Genomic DNA, 21,119 nt, shown 5'->3' on the forward strand with positions numbered 1-21,119 from the left:
CATTAGCAAATATCCAGAAGCAGTAACCCCAAGTTGTGAACTTGGTCCTTACACAGCAGCCACTGATTTCCCCACTACAATTAATTCTGTTTTATCTAGGTTTACCTTAAGTTCATTTGCCTTTATCCAGTGCCCCACTGATTTCAGGCAAGCATTTAAGGCTTTCATTGCTTCACCTGGGTTGAATGAAAAGGAAAAATAGAGTGGGTGACATCAGCATACCAAACTCCATAACCCCAGATAACTGGTCCAGCAGTATCATGTAGATTTTCTGTTTTCTGCTTCTATTCAGCTTTAAGGTGGCAACTTTAACCAATAATCCATTAGATTACTTAGATTTAATTGCCAAACCCTGCCTTTGTATTCTCTCATCCTATTTTCTTCTGTATGGAATTTGACAAGGAGATAGTAGTTAGTTTGGTGGCCGTGATTCTGTCACATCTAGTTAGAAGAAACTAAAGCATCTAATTATTTTTGAAGATTCCTTTATACTGTGAGTGAATCTTCTCCTTATAGTAGAACTCTATGATCAACCCATTTGTTTAGTTCTAATAGGTGAAAAAAAGGTAAAGGTAAAGGACCCCTGGACGGTTAGGTCCAGTCAAAGGCAACTATGGGGTTGCGGCACTCATCTTGCTTCAGGCTGAGGGAGCCAGCCTTTGTCCACAGACAGCTTTCCGGGACACGTGGCCAGCATTACTAAACCGCTTCCCTAGGGCCACTACCAGACTGCCACTATTTTCAAGTTATGATTCAACTGAATACCAGCAAATTTAGGTTGCTGGCTAGATGGGTGTCCTCTTCCTCCCTCCACTTCATGTGCACCCTTCTTGAAGTTGCCTGCTTGGTGGAAGAGGACAACCAAATAGATTTGGGGTTCTTCTGCACCAAACCTGTTTTGAAAGCAAAACTTCATACACACACACCGCCCGCCTATTTTGTTGTGGTAAGAAAAGTGACAGGAAATTAACTGGAACGGGTAGAATAATGGTGGTGTTGGGTAACAGCTTATTACTTCCATGCAAAGCAAACAAACAAAAGCAACTCAGAATGCCAGTGTATAACCCTGAAGCAAATTTTGTGTAAAGAAATCACAATGAATAGTGAAAAAACAGGTGGTCTGGAAGAGCTATAGACTGGTGATGCTTCCTTCTTTAAAATGGAAACATTTAACAGTTGCAAGTGAGTTTTTCCAAGTTACTATGACAATTAGACATGTTAATTGCACATATTGACAGTTGAAGATGTAAGTGCCCTTTGTGTTGCATCTCCTGTTGTTCTGAGGCCTACCTAAAACTCCAGTGGCATTTATATTATAAAACTCTGATAATGATTGAAAACAATGCTAGTCTGAAGACAGTAGTGAACGTAGATATTCAAGTTTGTGTGCTCTCTTTTACTTGCTTGTTTTATTTCAACGGTTTGTATGCCACTGAATTAAAGCAGTGAATTAAAGCTAAGCAGTGAACTTTTTAATGAAAAGTTGTGTTCATGTGCAGCTCTAAGCATCTTTCTTCTTCACCTTCTAGGGAACTAGAGGGCTTAACACATCTGCTGCTTCTTGCTCCTGCTCTGAAAACAATCCCTCCTTATATTTGCTAGTAGAGCTCAACCTTGCATCCCACTCCATCATGTTGATTCTCATTTGGCTTCATGGTAAGCTTGTATTTGCTCTATGTATCTCTGTAAGGTAAAGTCCTCATAGGCTTAGCATACCCCCGATAATAACATTGAGCACTGAAATCAATATACTTCATGCCCATCCAAAATTGTTCAATCATGTCCCAGTTCCCATTGTAGGAAAAGGGTGGGCGTACTGAATTAGCATTGAAGTTGAGCTTCTGCATAATTTTTTATACAAATAAAATATGAACTAAAATATGTGACAGAATTAAATCCATCAGATCTAATAAAAGAAATAGAGGGAAGCAAAGAAAGCTTGGACCTTAAATCCCATTAACCAGGCCAGAGAGAAAATGTGTTAAAAGGGAGCTGCACTGTATCTTTTCGCATTGTCTGTTGGAATAATCTTTTTCACCCTTTAAGTGGAGTGTTTAAAAATCCTGGTATTTCTGAAACAAAAAGAATACACAGCCACTGAGCTAGCTGGTTTTTATACCTTTTCTGAGTATTGTCCTTCAGTACAATACGGAGCCATTTCTTTGTTCTCAGAAGCAAGCAGTTAAATTGTATGTAAATGTATGCAAATTAGATGCTGTCTAATAAAGAGAGTCATTAGATGGAAAAATATTTAGTTTGGCAAAAGAAGAGAAAAGAGGGGAAAAGAAAGCAGGTGTATTTTGGAAGAGATAAATGTACGATTGCTAAAAGCCCTCTAACTTCGGATGAGGATTTCTAAAAAAGGCTATTTAAATTTCTTGTAGGAGGTTTATTCCTTTGTTCTTCCATTTTCTGTGTGTGTTGAAAATTATACATACATAGTTGTAATATAAATGTGACATTTATGTAAAATTCAGTATATATCTTGAACAGGCTATGCCCTGTTTGCGCATCTACAAAAATAGATATGTTTGCATAAACCTATATACTTGAGGGTCTGTATAAAAGAGAAGATAGCAGCACTGAAATAAACCATTCTATTAATGTATGTTAACAGTACCTAGATGATTTTGCAACCATTTCTCCCATTAAGTCATCTTACTAGGATTAGAGGTGTGATACCGTATTTCTGTTGTTCAAGCTACATAGAGCATATTGCTGGACTCAGAGTTACCAAAACTAACACAAGCGATCTCCATTTGGTGCTAAAACTGACCCTGTATCAAAGTAGCAGCAACCATTAGTGCTGGTTTTTCAGTAAAGGGAGCTGGCATTATCTCCCTGCATGAGATTTTAAGCCTTTCATCACAGGCCCACACTTCTTAACATCATCCTCACACCAGCTAGGAGCTGTAGCAAAAAAACATTTCTTCCTCTTTGGCAAAAAATATATATGTGGCATTATCCAGTTGTACCCTATCTGAATTACACAGGTCCCTAGCTCTGTGAGGTTGTCGGGATTCGGACTTGGGTGCTACCAATATGTGGATAACCCTCAGTTCTATTTCTTCCTGTCATCAGAGTGAGATGGGGCCATGCAAGTTCTGCACTGTTGTCTGATCAATGTAATGAGGGCAAATAAATTGAAACGGAATTCCTATAAGATGGGCACGCCACAGTTGGGTGGTTCCTGGATCTGAGACTTAGGTGAGCAGCTCTGTTCGTGATGGAGTTGCAGTGCCCTTGTGTGGCGTTCGTACGGAGCCCCCGGTCGTCTCATGGACTATTGACCCGTACACCACTAATCCGCTGCCACCAACCAGGTCCTCCCTGGTAAAATCACTTCAGTCTCAGTCAGCTTTTCAATTAATAAAGAAGAGTGTATTTTATTTCAGACATAAAACAAAACTTTTACAGCATTCCAAACGGTGTTCCTCTTTACTTTCTTAATCTTATGTTCCTCTCTCTATCTCTGCTACCTCCCCACACTCAAGGACCAACTGCCCTAACTGTCTCTCTATTACCAACTGCCTTTCCCAACCAGCCAACCCACTCAAACCAACCAACTACCCACCCACAACTCCCAACGAACTCGCCCCAGAACTCCTCTCAGAACTAGTTTTATAGACCCACTGACTCCACCCCCTGGGTCCTGTCTGTGCAACCTAGTTAACTATTTCCCCTCCAGCACTCTCTCGTATATGTTAACGTTACACCTTGTCTCTTTGATTTCAGCGGAGACCCAAGTGTCTGCAAGGGGCAGCCTGAACAGGATAATCCATTCTGTGTTAAGTTCCCATTTGGATTACTGTAATGCAGTCTAGAAGGGCTGCTCTGGAAGACAACTTGGAAAGTGCAGCCTGTGTAAAATGCAGAAGCTTGACTTTTAAGTGGAATCACTAGTCAAACCTATATTATACATTATACATGTTCTGCACTGACTGCCCACATGGTTCTGGTCCAAATTCAAGGTTTTACAGATTTATAAAGCCCCCAAACAACTTGAGGCCTAAATACTTGGAAGAATGCCTCTCTCAGTATAAATATAGTCTTTCCAAGAGTTAAGATTGGCTGAGAGGTCCAACTTAGTGTCCTGGCAGTGGGTGCACTATATTTGGTGGTGATGTATGAGCAAGTCTTCTCCATGGTGGCACTCTGGCTTTCAAACGCCCTGCTTCTTGAAATTCAGCTAGCATTATCGCTTTTGTTATTTCATTGCCAGCTCAAAACACCACTTTTTATGCATGTTTAGGAAGTTAACAGTAATATTTGCTCATGGCTATGAATGTTATTTTAATGAAATTGTTGCTCCTCGCCCTGAGAAATTTGGATCAAAGGTGGAATGTAAATAGTCTCAATAAATGCTACTTGTTACAACATAAGCCTTGCCCCACCTCACCGTGGAATAGGAATATCACAATAGGAATATCACAATAGGAATATCACAATAGGAATATCACAATAGGAATATCACAATAGGAATATCACAATAGGGAAATCACAATAGGAATATTGCAATAGGAATGGCAAGTTCACATTTCCTTCACACAGATGGGAAGAGGCGTTGCTTTTACCTGCCTTGGTTTTTTAATTTTTAAAAACTTAATGCTCCTTTATGCTCCTTGCTTTTACAGCAGCAAGCCCATGATTTCCTGCACCACAACCATTTACACTTCTCACCCCTGGAAATCTGGTTAGCTGCTATGTAGCCATAGGGGTGTGTGTGTGCGCGCGCGTGCGTGTGTGTGCAAAAGAGAGGAATATTAGGGATGGAACAAAAGAGAGGTAGCAGGACAAGGAGATACCTGCACCGGAGCCACAGCAATGAAACTATTGGCTACTGAATTGCCTCCGCTTTTTCTGCCTCTTGGAGACCCACCTAATGCAACATGGTGTCCAAAAGAGAAGGAAACGTGACTATAATGCGATCATGTGATGCCAGTGTTTACATCCTCTCAGCTTTTTCCGCTCCCCTCTCCCTGCATCTCCCCTCTCCTCTCACAGTCACACGGTCAGGACCAGTGACCCTCTTACCCATCCACAAGATTCCTTGTTGAGGTTTTTTACCACTGTGTCGCTTCCCTCCCCCTGCCACTCTCCAGCCAAGGAAAGTGACCTCTTGTCACTTCCACTGGCATTGGGGCGCAGCCTCCCCTGGAATTAAAAACAAAACAAAAAAACTGAAAAAGCAACAGAAAACTAAAAGAAACCCCAGGTTGCCATGCATCCTGGAAATTCCTGACACCTTTTAAAATTCAAATTTCCCCTCCAGACGCCATTTTAGGTGTCCGATTTCCTGGCATGTCTGGAATTTTCCAGACGTATGGCAAGCCTAGGAAAGATCAGCCTGCAAGTCTAGTATTCTGAACTTCTGATCAGCTTCAAACTCTGGAGCGATTGTAGCTCAGCGGCCGAGGATATACTTTGCATGCAGAAAGTCTCACGTCCAATCCCTCGCATCTCTAATTAAAAAGAAGAAGAACGCTAAATATATTTACGTTCGATTCTGACAACAGCTTTCTTATTATGGGCTAGATGGAAAATGTGTCTAGATATAAACTTCTTTTATTTTTGTTTCTTCTCTGATTTCTTAGGCAACAAAAAAGTCCTTCTTAAATAGCTCCAGAGAATACCAAAAACCAGACTGACTATTCTCTGTTAGTTCACAGAAAGTTTTAAGCATCAGACTTTGAATTCTGCCTAGTTTTATCACAGCCTCTTCCAGCTCAGGGATTCTTCCACTCATTTCCATATGAGCTTGTCTACCTAAATTGACCCTTGCATTGTTTGAGAATAGATTGGATTAAGCTTTCACCCAAGGCACCTTTTTGTTTCTGTGTGTGTGTTGAAGTTATATATTAAAAACTGTTTTCAATCAGATGTGTGAGTTTTCTGTTAACTGTTAACTTGTTGCCATGGCAGTACTGGAGCAATGTATGCACGTAGACATATATGTGTTTAAAATACACGTATATTAAATTAGTGTTTTAAAAATATTTACATATATAGCTTAGGAATTGGCATCATTCCCAGAATTACTGGAACTACCTTCCCCAGGAACATTTGGACTTGAATAATCTCCTTAGCAGCACCTCCCCCTACTCCTGAAGCATAACAGTTTGTAGAAATGGCGCTTCAGTTAGTACTTGACTTCTTATCTTGCAGTGACTGAGTTCTTTGGAACTGCAATATATGTTTTAGCTTTGTGCTTTAAAATGTCCTTTGCTAATGGTTTCTCCTTGAGGTATTCAAAAATGTGAACCCCCAGCTGCAGAAGATGTGTTTTTGAAGGATCAATAATGCTGTTGTCCACATAGTCAGATTTGCGTCTCTTTAAATATTATTTTGAGGTTTAGATAAACTACAGAACTCTGGATAGTTCCAGATAATGTTAAACCATTCCAAGCATATTTCTAAGATATTGCCACAAATGTTGACATCTGAAATCCAGTATGGCAGTGTCAGGGAACTGCCATCGGAGCCAGAGGCGGAGGCAAGGCTCCCAAGCAATGCCGGAGAAGGGCCCAGCAGGGAGAGAGGCAGCTCATCAGCTGGGGAAGGAAATCAGCGTAACACCAGGGATAAAGGGAGGCAGATGGGGGAATCGGCGAGGGGGCTCCAGGATTCCTCGCCGGAGACCAGCGGGGAGAGCACGGGTCCTCCGTTGCCCACACCCACCCTGCGCAGAAGACTTCCGCGCAGGGAGAGTAGGCGTCGACTTGGCGTCAAAGAACTTCTTTGCTGGAAGAGGTTCAAGAAACGCCCACTGACGGATTCTGCTAGCGACTGAAACAGCCACGAAGTGAAGGGCTGTCCAGACAGAAAAGGTTTAACCAGGCAACCTAGCCAGGAGTGGCGGCAACTTACGCACGAGCAACCCCTATAACCATTACAGGCAGGCGACTGTAAGAAAATTGACAATAGCGCCAGAAAGTTAGTCTGTTTGTCTTGTAAGTTCTTTTTCCAGAATCCAGAATGATCAGTGACATCCAGGTTCCCAAGATGGCTTTGTCTTCAAAGTAAAAGCAACTTCAGATGTTATACCAGTGAAGAGGGAGTAGGAAGCACAAGCATCTCGTGCTTCTTATTCCTTCACATTGTTGCATCTTCTGCATCACTCAGAGTGAAGACATATGCAAGTTCCTACAGGGCAGATGGAAAGGATTTATTTCACATGTTGAAGAAAAGGAAGCATGAAGCCACTTCCAACAGAGTGTTCCAATTTTCTCTGTGTGCTCAGGATGTGAATTTGGTAACTTGCACATTCACAAGATTAGTGATGGCAAGCAATAAGACAACTGAGAACTAGTCTCCCAACAGTTCGTATTAAATTATCAGTTCTAGAATTTACCATTTTCTGGGTGACCACCAATTTATTGGAACTGTTTCCAGTGTATATAGCGTTTCGAGATGTGTACTTCCTAAAATAGGTTTTAAAGAATAAAAGATTCTACACTAAACTAATCCTGGTGCTAGCAAATTGGCTGTCGGACTAGAAGCTTTTGATATTACCTAGTTATTGTTGTTGTTGCCGTTATTTCTTTTTAATTATGCAAAGTGCTAATCAGTTTGATTATGCACAGTGCTAATCAGGTTAATTATGCAAAGTGCTAATCAATTGTTCTCTAAGCACATGGGGAGTGCAGAGGTGCTGATGGTGAATAGTGCTGCTACATGGGGGTAGTCACGGCAGTCGTTTTCTATTAAGAAAGAGGAGCAAGTGAGATGGCACAGAGAATTTTACCTCTTAAAATTATTTTTAAAAATGAAGACAGCTGTAGGGACAGGAATTCCACAACAGTGGTACATTTGACCTAAAATGCTGTTTTTCTCTCCAAATAACATGTCAGAATTGAATGGGCTGGTGATATATAAACATTTTATTAATTTTCAAGAAAATTAATAGCTAGGATCCATCACAGAGTTAAGCATGCATAAGACCACTGATATAGCATACTTATCAATGTATGAGTGTGGCCACTGTGGGCTGTGTGTTTGCTACAAGTAGGACAGTTTTTCTTATAATCATATTGGTGATAGATGCTTCGTGGTGGAATACAGTGGTACCTTGGTTTACAACCATAATCTGTTCCGGAGGTCCGTTTGTAAACCAAAACAGGTTGTAACCCAAGGCGCGCTTTTGACAATGGGGCCTCCAAAAATAATTTGTAATCCAAAAAAATTGGGTTGCAATCCAAAAAAAGTTTGCAAACTGGGACACGCACTTCCGGGTTTGATGTGTTTGTAATCCAAAACGTAAGCAAACCAGACTGTTTGCAAACCAAGGTACCACTGTACTGAGGTATGTGCAAATGATAAAAAGTAACGATAGGAAGTAAAATGATTTCACCCTGCTAGTTCATTATTAGACATAGATATATATAGTTATTGAGAATAATTGGTTTTTTAACTAAGGAAAGCGAGCTGAAGGGATACTGGAAATGGGGCAGGAGGTCTGCTAACAGAACAACACTTATGGTTCTGGAGGTCCCTTCTCTCTCTGTATGTCTACAGAAGGGTGACATACATCTCTCACTGGTGTTGTTGCACTGGTAGTGGGGGCTGAAATGGGGCATTCCCAGGGCATATCAGGGACAGCCAAGGATCCAGTAGATCCTGAATCCCCTGACATATCCCAAGACTAGGCCCTTTTCCAACCCTCTGATTGAACAACCTCTCACGGTAAGGAAAAGCTTCCACCTCCTACCCTGATTGTAGCAAGCTAGCTATTTATGAAGTGGTTGTACTTCTGCTGCAGAATCTTCCCACCCCACAAAATAAAAAGGATTGTTCTGTAAATCTTAATAAAGATTGCCATTGGTCCCCATTTTTAACTGAATTCTGCACTTTGCTCTTTCAATTATGTAATGATTTTATATTTTAAATAAACACCCTTTGATCTTCGGATGAAGCGTTGTATAAACATTTTAACAACAGCAGCAGCACATTTCAACAACAACAACAATGCCACATTAAATATTGGGTATTTGAAAAACTCTGAAATAGAATAAGTGGTGGTCACGCGTGTTTGAGGTACCATCTTGATGAGAAGCACCCAAACAGACCTACCTAGATTTAATAAAATGCTAAGAATATCCCCTTCAAAAATTGGACCTTGTAAAAGTGCCTCAATTTTAGGATATATATTAAATTGATATTATGGGTTATTATTATTTTTTACAAGATGCACTATTTATTTTTAAATTAAAATGCTGATTAACACGTACTGTTGCAAACATATGAAAAGAGAATTTGGAATATAATAGGTATATCAATAATTCTAGTTAGTCCCTCACTACAGTTAATATGAAAGAGACACTGGCATTCCATACTTTTTAGATTTTTCACTGCCAATAAGAAAAAGCTGATACGGCTGATATTAAATGGTTTCCATACTAATTTATGGACCTTTAGACCAGTGGTATAAACTTAGGTACAATTTAAACATTCTGATTTTAGGATCTAAAGAATTGGGTACTGGATTAGTTGACACAGGCCTGGATGCAGAAGATGGGAAAGGGCACCTAAGTCTCATTGGAATCTGCAGTTTTTCACGGTTTTTTCCATCGATTTCAGTGGTTGAAGCCTGCTCTCTAGCTTGCAAATGATATGTGCTGCACTATGTTGTGTTTTGTGTTGATACTGGAAGCTTAGCTCTTTGACAGAGTTAATTACTATTTTGTCATGTTATCATGTTTGTTCTCAATAAACGATTATACTTTTTGAAAAGAAGTTAAATAAGAAAACACATAGAACCTGGTCGAAATAAATAAATAAAAAAATTAAAAAAAATTTTTCCCAGTAAGTAGCACCTTAGAGACTAACTAAGTTTGTTCTGGGTATAAGCTTTCGTGTGCATGCACACTTCTTCAGATATCTGAAGAAGATATTCGTCTGAAGAAGTGTGCCTGCACATGAATGCTTATACCCAGAACAAACTTAGTTGGTTTCTAAGGTGCTACTGGACAATTTTTTAATTTTTATTTATTTATTTTGACTGTGTCAGACCAATACAGCTACCTACCTGAATACAACCTGGTGTCACTGTATACACTGCATGCAGTTTGGGCATCTCGGTGTACATGCCGAAACCACTTTCTTACATGCAGTGTACAACCTCATATGCAGGTTACATATGATAGGCTAGCACGTGGGCTTTTAGCTATGCAATAAAGCATCTCGGTGTACATGCCGAAACCACTTTCTTACATGCAGTGTACAACCTCATATGCAGGTTACATATGATAGGCTAGCGCGTGGGCTTTTAGCTATGCAATAAAGTTTCCCTGCCCTCTCCTCTCTAAACCCCCATAAATCAGCTCTGGAGGGTTGGGGAAACCCACTGGAACATATTTAGGGGTTGCACAGATAGAGGTTATAAGTTGTTAAAAATTGTTCTTAATATGGTGTTTTAATCTTGTAACCCACACTAGGACCTTAGAATGAAGGGCAGGTAATAAATACTATAAACAAATAATAAAGTCTTTTCCTATGGGCCTGCCAGCTTTTCTTTTAACACCAGTGATATAAATTTGGGATAATTTTTTTTAAGAATGTAAGAAGCATTCTGCTTAAGCAAAGAAAAGACCTATCTGACATAAAGTTCTGCTTCCCATAGTGTCCAGCTAGATGCTTCTGGGAAACCCAGAAGTACGAAATGAGCTTCCCAGGTACAGAGATATATTCTGAACTTGAGCTATTACTTCATTACTTTTTGAAGAAATTGTAAAATTCTTTTACTACCTAGTGTACTGCATACAAAGGTAAATGTAGACTTTTATTACAGTATGATCAACTACATCCAGTTTTTTTTATTATACCTCCTCTTACAATGCAACTTAGAGTGCATTCCTATGGAAGGAGTATCTCAATTCTAGCTACTGTCTCAACACCAATTATTCAACTAAATTGGTTCCATACTTAACACAAATGTATTTTTCAGTGCTGTTACTTAAAGTGAAGAAAGAACACATTTTGGATCCTCGTGTACATAATAAGCAACGAAATACGCCTATTTTCTACTAAGCCAAGAAGTCTGCATTTGCAAGGTATACTTCATTCTGTATAACTCATCCATGCTAAGGAATTTTTGTTCATTTAAAAATATTTTATTACATAAACATTACCAAAACAATTGGTTTTTCCCTTCCCACCTCCTCCTCCAGAAGACTAATGCGTCAAATTTTCCCATAAATCTATATGCGTAGTTGGTGGGCACCAGTCATCAGGGTAATCAGTGCAGCATCAGGACAGACTTGTGGGCTGGGGAGGGGGAGTTGCTGTAGTCTGTAGAGATTCCGTCTCAGTCTCCAGGCTCTCTGTACAGAAGTGGGAGGGGGGATCTAGAGAGTTCATTCCTGGTATTGGGCACTCCAGACAGATTAGGGCAGGCATCCCCAACCTGCGGCCCTCCAGATGTTTTGGCCTACAAATCCTATGATCCCTAGCTAATAGGACCAGTGGTCAGGGATGATGGGAATTGTAGTCCAAAACATCTGGAGGGCTGAAAGTTGGGGGTACCTGGATTAGGAATTCTGCTGGTTTACCATCTGACATAGCTGGTCATGGAAGTGATGGTGACTCCCAGACTGCTGGTTTTGGGGGACTCCAGCACTTATACTGAGGCGACTGGCTCTGGAGTGGCTTAGGACTTCATGGCTGCCATGATGACCATGGGGCTGTAGCAACATATCAGTGGTCCAATGCATATGGCAGGCCACACTCTGGAACTTGTTTTCTCAACTGGGCAGGAAGGTTGACTTGAAAGTGGGGGATATTGACACCAGCCCTTTGTCATCATTAGATAATTTTCTGTTGAGATTAGGCTTTCAACATCCTTTCCCTTCTGCAGAGGTGAAGGAGCCATTAGGACGGTCCACCCTTGGATACAGTGGGGAGTTTTCTGGCTGATACGACTGGGGCTCCTGTCAAAACTCTGGTTCTGGAAGCTCTGAAACATCTGAATGGCTTGGGCCATTGACATGATCACCCCTGAGCACCATCTCCTGCTTTGTGGGAGTTTCTCTCCCTGGCATACTCCAGAGCTTAGTGCTAGGAAACAGGCTGGGAGATGGCTCAAACATGGCCTTAGTCACTCTGTATGATATACATATATTAGTAATTGATGACACTATGTACACACTGTTGGGGGGGAGCATTAAGTTGAAGTAAGGAATTTAATTCATCCTTATAAAAAATTTAAATGGCATTGCTTGGTCGATAAAAATAGTGAACCTTAAATTTTGGTCCTTAAAACTGCTTTAAAAGAACAGGAAATGAAATTTCATACCTGTTCTGAATGAATTCTCTCATGATTTTTAGCATTGTGCGATCTATTGATTCCACATTGCCGTTGCTTTAGTATAGGAACATTCTGATGGACAATTAACTAAGAATTTACTGGTTCAGTGGGCTAGAGATAGGAAGAGCTAGCGGCTCTTCAAGGCAAAGTCAGATTGGTCAGGAAGCAGTAGGTTTTGGTTCAGTGCTGTCTTTGAACTCCATATTTTACATATCTGAAATGTTTAAACTTCCATTAGATTTACAGGTATATGGGTTCCCACGAAGCACTGGAGGTCTAGCTGCCACTTCCCTCTTTGGGTCTTTGATATGATATATCTACACATTTACAAAATAAGTAGAGAAGAAGAAAAATGGAAATGCTTATTTTCTTTGAAGCTACTGGAATCCATAGATTCAGAATCAACAGGTGTAACAGGACATGTTTAAGAGATTGCCCCTAACTATGATAATGGGGCGTGCTGTGTCACTTCTGAGTCTTGAATTAGGCTTATGGGCTTTTAGATAAGGGAAGTTTTTGAAAATTGTTGTGAAGTTTTCCAGTGAATTTACATAGCCATTTTAAATCACTCTATAAAATGGTAATACCTTTAGTTTTTCTCTGGCACAAGACAAGACAAGACAAGACAATAAGTTTTGTTTGTTATATTTTCAGTAATTCAATGAACTTGCCATTTTGACCAGGTGGCTCGCTTTTAGAGAAAAACAAGTGTAAAGCCCACTTAGTCTCACTGAACTGGTTATACAGTTCTTTGGGTCCTAGTCATAATGTTTCCTTGATTCTGTTATGTTGTGGCAACATGTGAAGATAGAGGTATCTCTTTCTTGGACATGCTGATTGTTAGAGTTTTCATTAATGGCTACTAGTGGGCTATCAGGGTAATCTTGAAAACCAGCATGGAAGGAACCCAACATTCTCGCTCGCTTAAACATGAGAGTCAGCTATAAAAATGTTTTGCTCACACTGTGTCAGCTAGCTTTTAGAAACAAAGCAAAACCAGGAAATCTGATTTTGGCTAGAGAAAGCAGTTCTAGGATTTTGGAGCTAACTGATGGCAGAAACCATCTTGGGTTCGGATGTGCTGCTGTTGATTTTTTACTGATGTGTCTTTGGAACTAGCGTTACCTGCTTCTGTGCCTGCCCAATTTAACTGCATATTTGCAAACAAAACTGCTTAGTCTAATTTGTATATTTGCAAACAAAACTGCTCAGTATAATGATATATTTGCTAACAAAGGATTATTACAAAACATTGCAAGTGTCCAATTCACTCCTTCCAAAGAAAACACTTTGTGAAACTCTCTGGACACTTCCCATTGTTTGGGGAAGTGGGGAGTGCAAAACAAAACATATAATTGGCATATGAACAATTAAATATTCCTGAAATACAGTCCCATTGGTGTTGTATTTCATAAGGCTGCTCTTTAGGTCCAGATGTAGTGTTGAGGAGAGTTTACTTACATTATGAAAATAACTAACAGTTCTTTGTCCAAAGACCTTCTAAAAACTGGTTAGTAACAGTATGATCGTTCACTAAACATTTTATTTAGCACTTTTTATCATTAAACATGCATTTTATGCATGGATTAAATTAAGGTATATTATTCTTTGTTTTAAATAGGAGCTTGTATTCTCTTTCTTGAGTTACTGTATTTTTCAAAAAGTGCACAAATCCAATATTCTACTGTTGACAGATTATTTTAAGGGTTTTGGGGGGGGGGGAAGAAAGGAATACTTTATAAATTCTTCATAAAAATGGTTGAAGGAGATGCAACATCTGATGGCTTGGGACAGAGATTTCCAAACTGTGTATCATGGCACATTAGTGTGTTGGCTGCAGTGTGTAGGTGTGTCATGTGAATGCCTCCCACACTTCTCCTGGGACTAGAAAGGGGTTAGTTTAACTTCCGGTTTGCTAGTAAAACTGAATTGCTGTTTCACAAAATGATGCAAAACTGAATTACTGTGTTGTGAAATGAGGCATGTCTAAAAGTGTGTCACCAACATGAAAAGTTTGGAAAGCTCTGGCTTAGGACAATACTAAATGTTATGATAAACTTGGTGCTCCAGTTCAGAATGGTAGTCCTTCATTCATCTTCCCTTTTATCTTCTTGCAAATTTTAAAACTGCTTGCCTTTTCTTCTTATAAGTGTTAAATTTGCTTCTATCTCTGCCAGTAGCAATAATATGGAACAGGAAATGCACACAGACATGGAGAATGCATAGCAGAGAAAAGGGAGTAACTGAACACAGAGCTTCCATTTTTGACAGCAACCCTGTGTTTGACCTAGGTTTTAGTAAATAGTTGCTTCTAGACTGACAAAAAAAAAGCATTTAAGGTGGAAATAGTAATTCCAAAACTGGGGAACTGTGCTTATAGCTGTTAAGGGTCCCAGTCAGGTGCCCTCCTCCTAGTTCACATCAGCATAAAGTGAGAAAAATAAGCATTCCAACTAAATCCAGACTATGGGTTAATAAACAAAACAATTTGGTTTCTGCAACTCAGTATTTGTGAGTTTCAAACAAGCATTTTGATTAAAATTGTATGGCTTGCATGGCTGTAGAGATGGAAGGCATAAATGAATGCTAGGTTGCTAGGATTGATCTTTGTCTTCCTGCCATGACAGACGTAAAAGAAGAGAACTCTCTAAACACATACATATCTTATTATGACACACACATTTGGAAGAAGCCCCATTGGCAAAAACTAACATAAAGTGACACGTTGTTTAAAAAGTTGTTTTGAATGTCTTCTCCTGTTGATCATATGCAACGGGGATAAATAAACACCCAGTGTGTGGTGCAACCAGGCTGAGCATTCATGCTCCAGCAAATGTTTATGTCTTCGGTTGGCTGCATTGCTGTTTGTTTACTGTAAACATCATACCTGTATATGTTTGTAATGTATACATTAGCATTGGTAGTACAATCTTGGCTGTATAGTTGTGAGGAGGCTTTTTCTTGGATATGACCAGATGGGGTTTGTTCTCTCCTCCCCGCTCCTTCTAATGCGGTGAATTAGTCTTTTGTACTTCTTGTGAAACAGAGGGACTGCTTATTCAAGCAGGACATGCTGTGCCCTGCTTAAATTAATGCAGGTGGATATGCAAGAAAAGCCACATAGGATTTGTCTGGTAGGAATCAAGCTAGTTTAGCTTTTTGTTTAATTAAAAACAGGTCTATTGGGTTCTCGGTTTATTCACTGATGACTGGGATGATGCACAAGTCTCCTCAAGGTGAAATGACTAAAGTTGTTAGGCTCACATTTAAAGATGTCCCTTCTGCCACGATGTCAGTGTTGTTCCTCTTCTTTTTATAGCATTTTAAAATCCCTTTTAGTGATGATGGTTGTATTTGGGCAAAGGATAAAACTTGAGTTCATGTGCTCCCCATTCGCTTTCACCAGTGCTGCTGAAAGGAGGGTCTCATTGTTTGAGAACCAATACAAATTCTGGTTAGTTTTGACTATGCCTTGGCCAAAGAAACCAATTTCAAACCATAGTTTACCATCTTGTTTGGGTAAACCACATAGCTGCAGATTTGACAGTTGTCTCATGACACATATTAAGCTAACTGGCCTGTAATTTCCAGGAACCCCATTAGGGTTCTTTGAGAATTATTGGGTGGGTGCCATCCAGTCCCAGAAATTCTTGCTTTTTCCCCTTTTTTCTATTTGGTCTAGAGCTTCTTATGGATTATTCCTTATGGCTGTGTCCAGGGAGGAACAAGGAGGGGTGAGCAGCTCTATGCATGTAACACTAAGCTTGGTTTTGTGTTACATCTGAATGAAAGCAATGTTGACTTCCTGCTCCTGGTGTCTTCTAGAACTTTCCCAGTCATTGACACTCTTTGTCTTCTGCCAGTTATCTGACTTCTGCTGGTGCATTTAAACACTTTATGAAAACTCACTCTTCAAACTAGCATTTTTAATTGATTCTGCACATCATTCTTTTTGGTCCTCTTCTTTTCTCCCAAGTGTTTCATGGCTCTTACTTAGACAAGCCTGAGGCAAGGCCTTTTTTTTTTGTTTTTTTGTTTTGTTCGCTTATTTAAAGCTTCGTCTTGGTTGTTGCTCTAAAAATAACTCCTTGTAATCAGAGGCACAAGTAAGAAGACTATGTATGTCCAGGGGTTTTTTGAGCAGGAGCTCGGGGGAACTGAATTTCCTTACCACTTTTAAATTAAATAATAATAATTATTATTATTTTCTGTTTGCGGGGGCTGGAATGGATATACACCCAATGCTTGAGCCAAAAATCCACCTATATCTGTAATCAGTAAAGTTGTCGCCATTTCTAATCCAGATCATTGTCGGCTTGAATTTATTCACGTCGTATATTTAGCCATTCCCTGGGAGGCGGGGACAGGGAGTATGGCACTGTGACTGGGCCCACAATAAACTGACTGACTGACTTTGTGGTGAGTTTCTCCCAGACTTTGTAGCTCCCTCCCTAGAGAAGTTAGACTGACTCCCTCCTTGTTGTCCTTCTCTCAGCAGGTGAAGGACCTTCTTATTCCAACAGGATTTAGGGAACCAACTGCTTTTAATAAAAGGGCTGGGGCCGTGCTATTTTTACTGTTATTATCTGCATGTTTATATCTTCTATAGTTTTAATTCTATTAATGTTCTATTAATGATTGGTGAGGTATGGAGGAAGGAAGGAAGGAATAATCCTCCCTCCATAATAATAATAATAATAATAATAATAATAATAATAATAATAATAAATTTTATTTATATCCCGCCCTCCCCAGCCGAAGCCGGGCTCAGGGCGGCTAACAACAATAAAACAGTACTAAAGTACAACACAAACAACACTCTAAAATCATTCATTATAAAATTAATTAAATTCAAGCCACTGGCCACCATTGGGCCAGAGCTCCGCGAAGATTGCCGAGGGAGGGAGTCAGGCTGTGCCCTGGCCAAAGGCCTGGCGGAACAGCTCTGTCTTGCAGGCCCTGCGGAAAGATGTCAAGTCCCGCAGGGCCCTAGTCTCTTGTGACAGAGTGTTCCACCAGGTCGGAGCCACAGCCAAAAAAGCCCTGGCTCTAGTTGAGGCCAGCCTAACTTCTCTGTGGCCTGGGACCTTCAAGATGTTTTTATTTGAAGACCGTAAGTTTCTCTGTGGGGCATACCAGGAGAGGCGGTCCCGTAGGTACGAGGGTCCTAGGCCGTATAGTAGATCCCAAGTTATTTATTAAATTTAGGGCCTTATATGTCAGTATTAACACCTTTTAACCCAGCTCCATAGCAAACCAGTCATTGCAAAGATGTAATGTGCTTCTGGTAGGTCTACCCAGTCACTCTCCTAGTTGTGAAGTCATATGACTCAAAATGGAGCAAGAAGCTCCATGTTAGACTCCTAATGTGAGCTGTGTTCTCAGTGAGATGTAGCTTCTAGTCTGAGCTGGCAACATCTTTCTGAATCATGCAGGATCACTGAAGGTGTTGCTTTGGGCAGCAGATTCCAGTGTGAAAACTCTTTTTCCTGCTTCTTACCTCCATCTTCATAGAGGAAAAAAGAGTTCAAAGCCAGAACACATTTTGAGTGGTGTTCAACTAAGTTTTATTTAGAGCAGACACATTGTAATGAATTGCCCTAAGTTGGTTATATTTATCAGTTTCATTTGGTCTGCTCTGAGTAAAACTTAGCTGAATACCAACCTATGTTTCCAGCATATAAATTTCTAAAACTAGCAATTGATTGTTTGTGTGGCTAATAATATCTAGTAATCACAAATTTGAATGCTTACAACTTACATTTTTGAATGCTTACAACTTAATGTTTCCCTTTCTTATAAAGGTCTGCATAGTGTAGATTGAGTGAATATATATAATCAGATGTAGATAAACATGTGATAGGCTAGTCACCTGGACTGCCTCCTATTTGCAGTTAACCTTTTGACGAATGATCCATGAAACTGGTTTTAGATGTTTAAAAAAAGCAAACAACTAGAATAATTGCATCATAAATGTGTTAATTCATTAGTAAAAAATGGAAAACAACAACAAACGAGGTCTCAGCTTGATCATTAGAAAGATGAATTTCAGAAAGAGTGAATTGACATAACAGCATACTCACCCAAGGGCTACTGTGAACCTCACAAGCAGATAAGACATCCCCTTACTCACAAAATGACTTTCCTCCAGGATAGCACTGCAAGCTCTTTGTATAGTTTGGCATTTCATTCTATTCTTGGGAAAATAAATTTCATTAATGAACAGCTTACAAACTGAATGTAGAAAAATGTTATCTGATTATCTAAACACCTGCTAATTTTCCTAGTTGTGAAGAAGCTGTAATTTAAGTCAGTACCTTGGATCATTCATTTCCCTGCACTCAGTCCCCTCCCCCAAAGTGTCACTATTATAGTCAAGAGCAAATAGTCTGTTCAACTCTTGAATTATAGGACCACCGATCATTTTAAATATGAAAATAAAGTCTCTGATCAGACAAGTGAGTCAGAAAAATTAAATTTGCTTCAGTGTTCAAGAAAGAAAATGTTTTATTGTTTTTAGGCTGGGCAGGCCAATACATCTTTATTCCTTTTAATAGTTTATAAACTGTTTTAAAATTAAATAATGGATTTTTAATATAAGTTTACCATACGTTTGAGAGGGTATAATAGGCTATGGGTCAGTACTTTTGAAATAAGTTATTATTTTAAGACCTATCAGTTTTGAGTGTTTTGTCTAAGAGTGTTGATGCTCTGTTCCATATTAATTGCAATAGATTTTTCTCTAATAATAAATATTTCACACTTTCGGTGATGAATATATAAAATTGTATTAACTTCATATTCTTCAGAAATTCCCACCATGACCAAAGCTTTCTTGTCTCAAATGCTATCTTGAAAGTTTAAACTTCTTTATGGTAAGAAGCTTTAACTTATTCCAGTTTGTATTTTTTAAATAAAAGTGGTATACGTTTCATGCAAAAATCACCCAAGTCCTCCAGTGTAATTAAATTTCTGGGATTTTTACGCACTTCAAAAGCCTACAATCTGCAGTTAATAGTATTTTTCAGACAGGTATTTGGATACCCCAAAATGATTCCAATGTGGGCTGGTGTCTGTCACTCCGCAGACACCACAAAGTGTTGGAAATTGCAATGCACTCTGCTATAATTTGTCTTAAAAATATGCATGACAGCAATGGTTGTCTTACCTGCATTTTCAGTGGAAGAAAGCTATTTGAGTTTCCTAAGTGAATAAGCATGAAAAACAGTGTGATGGAATTGAGAAGCATAATCATTTGTATTACAGAATTTCTGATCAATTTAATCACTGAAGCCACTTATTGGACCTCAAAATCTGGTTAAAGGGAAGTTTGGAATGTGTTTTAAATTGCTAAATTTCAGCTATAGTACAGATATTTTGTGCTAACTTCAGCTGACAGCATCTACAAATTGTGGATCGTGACTGCTATACGCCTGCTTACAAGGCCTTGTATATTTTAGGTATTGGATAGCACCTTGTTAAGGTAAAGGTAAAGGGACCCCTGACCATTAGGTCCAGTTGTGGCCGACTCTGGGGTTGCGGCGCTCATCTCGCTTTATTGGCCAAGGGAGCCAGCATACAGCTTCCGGGTCATGTGGCCAGCATGACTAAGCCACTTCTGGTGAACCAGAGCTGTGCACGGAAACACCATTTACCTTCTTGCTGGAGCGGTACCTATTTATCTATTTGCACTTAACATGCTTTCGAACTGCTAGGTTCTGCAACGGGAGCTCACCTTGTTACTTAGGTGCTTTATTGCTGTTTCATCAATTAGATGACGGATGTTCAATCACTACTTAGTCATATTCAGCTGAGTTCCCCCATATGTCTTTCAAACTTAAAGAAATGCAGTTTATAAATTCATTTATTATTTATTTTAAAAAATTATATCCAGCCTTTCAGCCCCTGAACGTTCCCCTATGGTGGTCTACAACTATAAATTTATGCCCTGATGCAGTAAAAACTAGAAGGAATATTTCCCCCCAACAATCAATAAAAATGCCATAAAATAATAAGGATTAATGACAGTTTAGAAACCATTAAAAGGAATAGAGATGTATTGGCTACCCAGCCTAAAAACAATAAAGCATGAGTCCAGGCAAATTTTCTTTGGGAGGTAGTTTCCAAGTCAGGGTGCTGCCACTCAAAAAGTCTTGCCTTGTGTTGCTGCCAAGCAGTGAAATGCAGTGCAGGACTTCTGGTAGTGACTGCTAAAGATGGGAGGATCATATGGTCTTCAAGACCAGCCCTAACTATATGTATTACAATAATCTAATATGGATGTCATTTGAGGCACATGCCATTGGCCAGATTTGCCTTCTCCAGGGTAGGAGGAGCAGAGCAAATCCTTGAGGAAGAGTTCTTTCCCAAAGCTTTAATGCTTAGATTACTTCTGCACAGATGCAAATTGATGGCTTAAGGCACTACACGTGGTTAATCCTACATACAGCTGCAATAAAGGCAGGTGCTCTAACTGGCAAACCCTTAGACGTTGATCTGACAACAGTCACACCCCTTTGCTGTCCTGTATATGGGAATGGGCCAGACTCATTTTAGGACAGTAAACAGTTCTGCAATTTGTCGCTACTCCTAGTTCGCTTTCTCTTGGCTTCTCCCAGACCTAGGTGATGGGAGGGGTGCCTCTGCCTCCTGACTGGTGGTTGTGACCAATGAAACACCCCCCTCTGGGTAGGCAGAGCCACTCCCATTAACTGATGGCACCAGGGTGGGCAGCTAAGTGAGTGCCATGTCAGAGACAACCTCAGAGAGGGACCAAGGCTCATAGCAGAAAAAGTTAGACTTTATGAGAAGCAAGTGT

At 39.8% G+C, this 21,119-nt stretch overlaps 1 protein-coding gene across 6 annotated transcripts in view; it reads left to right on the forward strand.

The window, feature by feature from the left end:
* Positions 1-21,119, forward strand: part of ZBTB20 (zinc finger and BTB domain containing 20) — a 484,288-nt gene that overhangs the window by 118,711 nt on the left and 344,458 nt on the right. For 3 of the 6 annotated variants that reach the window (XM_053386091.1, XM_053386087.1, XM_053386089.1), the window contains exon 3: positions 1,530-1,656. The exons of the other annotated variants lie outside the window; for them this stretch is intronic. The gene's annotated coding sequence lies outside the window, so the exon portion shown is untranslated. The remainder of the gene's footprint in view (positions 1-1,529; positions 1,657-21,119) is intronic. 6 annotated transcript variants of the gene reach the window in all.

The sequence above is a fragment of the Podarcis raffonei genome, chromosome 4 (genome assembly GCF_027172205.1).
Source record: "Podarcis raffonei isolate rPodRaf1 chromosome 4, rPodRaf1.pri, whole genome shotgun sequence".
NCBI classification, from domain to species: Eukaryota; Metazoa; Chordata; class Lepidosauria; order Squamata; family Lacertidae; genus Podarcis; species Podarcis raffonei.